The sequence below is a fragment of the Myotis lucifugus genome, unplaced genomic scaffold (assembly GCF_000147115.1).
Source record: "Myotis lucifugus unplaced genomic scaffold, Myoluc2.0 scaffold_266, whole genome shotgun sequence".
In the NCBI taxonomy this organism is placed as follows: Eukaryota; Metazoa; Chordata; class Mammalia; order Chiroptera; family Vespertilionidae; genus Myotis; species Myotis lucifugus.
Window position 1 is genome coordinate 1,359,475 of NW_005871314.1, and position 5,984 is coordinate 1,365,458.

The 5,984-nt window shown below is 36.7% G+C and overlaps 1 non-coding gene across 1 annotated transcript; it reads left to right on the forward strand.

Moving 5' to 3' along the window:
- Positions 1-5,146: 5,146 nt before the first annotated feature.
- On the forward strand, positions 5,147-5,217 carry LOC111828020. The gene has a single exon (XR_002831776.1). It is a non-coding gene; the product is annotated as a small nucleolar RNA SNORD56 (small nucleolar RNA).
- Positions 5,218-5,984: the final 767 nt, after the last annotated feature.

The window sequence follows — 5,984 nt, forward strand, 5'->3', positions numbered from 1 at the left end:
TATCATGAACTTTTCCCCCATAATCATTGTTTAGTCCTATAAATGTCCAAATAATAGTTGATGTAGTTAACAGTCAACCATGATAATATAGGTAGACATGCCCAATATGTTCTCTGTATTATTCTCTCTATAGCAACAAACTGCCAATTCAGTACAACGTAAATGGTACAATTCCAAAATATGGAACAAATTAAATTTTGAATGAGTTCTCTTTCACCTTGATGAAAAGGGCTGTGAAAATTATACATTGAAATTTGGAACAAAAGTAAGAGTTTTACTAAACAGATCTTCATGTTCATAAACTCAAATTTCTACATGTGTCATCAAAATCACCATCTAGTCCTCACGAAGTGTTATAATTATATAGGTGCAGATACCCTCTGCAGGGCTCCTACAGTACACACATACACACACACACACACACACACACACACACACATTTCCTAACAATCATTTCTCTACTGGCTTTTGAAATTGTGGAGATAATCATATTCTTATATTCCTAACCCCTGATTTTAACTATATTTCAATGATCAAACGTTGTGCAAACAGGATTAAAACATAACCATGTTTTAATCATAATCATTTTCTCTGCTGGAGTGATTGTTTGCATCAAGGACAAATGTCTGAACTCAGTTTGAAAACAGCTCAAGAGAACAGAATAACTAGGCAAAACATTTAGCCAGGATTCTACAAAATCTGCCCAATACAACTGTGGCCTTGACTCCTTTAGGGGATTTATTAACAGGCTCCCTGATTCGTGTTCTGGAGATAAGTGTTGGTAACAGACGACTTCCTAAAGCCCTGTTGAGACTGACTCAGTGAATTGAGAGAAGTTGTCCCTGTTAGAAAACCTAGCCTTTCATGACAATGGAAACTCTTGCTTTGTCCTTTAAACCTTCTGTTTGGTTTGCTGAAGAGCCCTACCTGAATTGTTGTCTCAGCTGTGAGGCATACTAAATATAAGTGACTGAAACACCACGCATGTGGAACAGAGAGTAGATCTTTGAGTTAGTGGATCAACCAACCCTAAATTTAACTGCTCTGCTCCCTGATCTTGAAAAAGAGAAGAACTATCAGACATGAAACTATGTTCCCTGAGGTTATACTTTAGGAATATAGCCTGCGTCAATCCAATCATTTTGGAAATGTTTTGGTTTCTTGGGGGGAAATGTTTTATCAGTAGATAGAACATGAGTTTTATTTAAGATTACACAACATGTGTATGAGTTTTTTCACTTAACAGCTTTTTGATAGTGGGAAAATTATGTAATTTCTTAAAACATCAGTTCTTCATTACAGAATTAAAATAATAAAACTACCCAGGTTTGTAGATGTAATTAAATGGGACAAAGCTTATAATTGCCTAACACAGCAAGTTGCACAAATTAGGCACCAAAGTAATACCAGCTTTCCTCCTCTAGAAGTGTAAGAAAAGAGAGGTCTGCATTCTAAAAGTAGGCTGACTTTTATAATCTATATATATAAAAGCCTAAACGACCGAACAACTGAACGACAGGTCAACCGGTTGCTATGATGTGCACTGACCACCGGGGGCAGGTGCTCAATGCAGGAGCTTCCCCCTGGTGGTCAGTGCGCTCCCACAGCCAACCTCCCATTGCCCCTCCTCCTGGCCAATCTCCCATGGCACCAATCAGCCCCGATTGCCAGCTAGGCCAAGAGAGCCCACCCATGCATGAATTTGTGCATCGGGCCTCTAGTGATGAAATAAATAACAATACGAGACTGATAAAATAAAAACAATATTAAACTAAAATGTAATAGAATCAACTGTCCAGCTCTGACCCACTTTTCTTTGTTTTTCTCACTCCTCTGGAGGATGGTATGCTCTTCTCTTCAGCCTACTCATTTGACTATTATTTTAGGAAATAGTTTTAAGCAAATATATGAAGTTTAGATCAAAATATACACATAATTATGTATAGATATTTTGGAATGTATTTTTATACCCAGTGGTAATGAAAAAATATGATAAATTAAGAAAATTAGGAATTACCTTCACATTACTGACTTATCTAAAAGCACATATTCATGTATTCATACTTTTGTACATAAACACATCACCACACTGTTTCAAAGTGGAAGTGTGACTGCCATGGCAGTCCCAGAAGGAGCAAATTAGTGAAATGATGACCAATGGACCTATTATGAGACTCCATTTGACATTTTAATATAGCTACTATTGAACTTATTTGCTTAATAATATCCATTTTTCTCTTAGAAAAAATTTGACTCAAGAATATTATTAGATTTATCCTGTTTTTTTTTTATAGATATTGGCATGAACTCACTCACTTTCCTGGAAACTTTTGCTCAAAATAACTTCAAAATGGTTGCTTTAAAAGAAATGTTGGCCTTGGCTGATATGGCTCAGTTAGTTGGAGTGTTATTCAGTATACCGAAAGGTTGTGGGTTCCATTCCCAGTCAGGGCACATACCTGGGTTAGGGGTTCAATCCCCAGTAGGGGAGCATGCAGAAGGCAACCAGCCAATGTTCTTTCTCCTGCATTGATCTCTCTCTCTCTCTCTCTCTCTCTCTCCTTCTTCCTTCCCCTCTCTCTCAAATCAATGAGCATGTACTCAGATGAAAATTTTAAAAAAAGAAAGTTTGTTGAAATATAAGATTTTGGCACCCATTTCCCCATTTCATGTTTATAATGTTCCCTGTATAAAGACTTCTAGCACTCCAAATCCCAAGCCCTTGAGAATTTTAATTAGTATTAACTGTTCAGCTCTATGTTTCATATACCAATCATGATTGTAATGCTTTAATTGTAGTCTCAATCCTTAGATATCTACTCTTTTGATTGACTTTAATTTTATTTTTAAAAGTATTGAATATCAGTTTTTAAATGGTCACTTCAAAATGTTTCATTCTAAATATGAGAAAAACATCAGAAAAAATCCAATTTAGGGACATTCTATGAGTACCTGACTAGTATTCTTCAAAATGATGAAGGTCATCAAAAACAAGAAAAGTCTAAGAAGAAACTGTCATAGTCAAGGCAGCATGGCTACTTAATATAATGTGATATCATGTATGGGATACTGGAACAGAAAAATATTACGTAAAAAAACAAATCAAAGTATGAATTTTAGTTGATAATAATATATCAATATTATCTAATTGATTGCTACAAATCTACCATACTAATATCAGATATTAGCAGTAGGGGAAACTGGATGTGGAGTATATGGAAATTCTCTGTACTATCATTGCAAGTTTACTAAATCTAAAACTATTCTAAAATAAAGATTCAATTTTAAAAAATGCTTCCTTTCTGCATTTCATGTTGGGTATGTGATGTCAATTTAAAATCTTATAATAATTTTCAAATTCAAACCAATAAGATATTAGTCATCATGCAACAGAGAATTTCCTTGATCTTAAAATGAACTATCTTGTACAGATTTATATATATACACTAGAGTCCTGGTGCACAAAATTCGTGCATGGGGAGGGGGTCCCTCAGCCCAGCCTGTACCCTCTCGCAATACAGGACCCTTCAGGGGATGTCTAATTGCTAGTTTAGGCCCGATCCCGCAGGGGACTGCTGGCTCCAACCACTTGCCTGTCTGCCTGCCTGCCTGATTGCCCCTAATCACTCTGATTGCCTGCCTTATGCCCCTAACTGCTTGCCTGCCTGCCTGATCACCCCTATCTGCCTCTGCCTCAGCCCCCACCACCATGGTTTCATTGGGAAGGACATCCGGAATGAGGTCTGGAAGGTTGTTTGGCTGTCCGCTCTAATTAGCATATTATGCTTTATATATATATATGTGTGTGTGTGTGTGTGTGTGTATATATATATATACATATATATATATATATATATATATTTGAAATATTTAAAAGAACAACCCACATGCAATATACAATTAAAGAAAAAAATGAGACAATAAAGCAAAAAAAGCTCTAAGCATTGAGAGATAAAAGTGCAAAAAAAGAGTATCCAGTTTCAAAAAGTATCTTATTTCAGGTAAGTAGAGCAGCAATGTCCAACAGAATTTTCTATGATGATGGAAGTGATTCTGTGTGTTCTATAATATGCAACCACAAACCATATGTGGCTGTCAAGCACTTGAAATATGGTTTATGAGAGTGAAGAACTGAATGTTTTATTTTATTAAATTTAAAATAGTCAGTTCAGAGTTAGCATATGAGATGAACACAAAAGCCAAAGTAAAAGTTGGGTAGACATTCCATTTCAGTGCAAGGATACAGTATAGTTAAGTGAAAGACACTAACTATACTTGTGAAACAGTGAATAGATTTTGGAGATATTGGATCAACCAATCCTAAATCCTGTCCAACTTTGTACTTCTTATTTGAACCAACTCATTTACTATATAACCCTCTTTTAGTTGGGATTTCTATTACTTGTAGCCAAAATCACCCAAACTTATCTGAGAACTATATACATGAAGTACCAGCCATTACTCAGCAAGGAAGAGATTTTGTCTTTTTTTGTTCACTATTATCTCCCAAGTGGAACACTGTCTAGCACATAAAAAAATGAATGATTCAACTGCCATTAAGTAGCTTAGGAAGCAGAATGTGTGAGTAGAGCAGTAAGTTCAATAGGTTGTTGGCATTATTCAACATACTTTACAGAGAGAATGGAGACTGCTAATTAATCTGGTAAGTAGGTTAAATGGAAATGTGTTAAGAACCTCAATTATAACATACTAGAGGTCCAGTGCATGAATTCGTGCATGGATGGGGTCCGGCTGGCCCGCCCTGATTAGGGCTGATGGGGCCTGGCAGGCCCGGGAAGGGGATGCAGGAGGTTGGCCTGCCAGCCCCGCCCCCAATAGGGGTGGGGAGGCCAATCTCAGGGCCAGCCTGAGGGAGGGGCTGTGGGCGGTTGGCCGGCTGGCCCTGCCCCCTGGTCAAACTCCCAGTCCAACATCTGGTCAAGGGGACAATTTGCATAGATACTTCAAATACCATAATGCCATGCTGCCAAGTTATGCCAAGTATCCTAGACCCAAAGATAAAGAAGAATACTCTTTCATGCCTTTGGAAAGTTTATAGTCCAGTGGATAGACAAGTATATATAAAAAGTATGATCGCCTTGTGATAAGTATTACAATACAGGTTTGCATAATATTCCAGAGAGTTCTACAATGATGGTAACATTTTTCGTCAACAGCAGTTCACCTAGTGAGTGTTGATACTTTGGGTCTGAGTGAAAAAAAAAAAAAAAAAAAAAAAAAATATTCCAGAGAGTTGAGAGAAACAAGATTATAAAAGTAAATGGTATATTTGATCCATGAGGTGGAACACGGAAAACGTTTTTTTCTGTCTCTGCTTTTCTGATCTGATTTTATGACTGGTATTATGGGTACATAGTAAATGGTAATTAATCCCATTAGGCTAAGCTATCTTTCTACCAATGCCTTGATAATCACAGTTTTAAGTATTTTGATAAAAGTATTTTTATCAAAAATACCACATTTATTATTCTTTACAACTCTTATCCACTTAAATGAATAAATCCTGAAGAACAGGAGTTGGCTATGAGGCAAGGGTTCTGAACGGTGCAAGCATTCAACAATCGGTGCGATAATCTAAAGAAAGATGAATCAGGCGAGGATTATTCTATCATGCCATTTTCCATTAACTCCTCTAAACTGCCTAGAGGACAAGGCCTAAGAAACAGATCATAATCAATATTGAATATCCATTTTACCATAATAAACCATTGGGAATAATATTAAGCAAACATCCATGTTTCTATTACTGACTCCTCAAAAACTCACTCATCAAAAGTCATTCATCATCATCATCTGAACACTTACACCTAATGTCTCTCTATGTTCTCCTACTAATCTGACCCAATATTTCACTGCTCTCAAATGTTGCAAACACTTCCATTAAGTTCCTAAGAATGCCCTTTCAGTCATCAGAAAATGTGCCTATGCCCACAACATCTTCCCAAGCATTCTCTTGGCTTGCT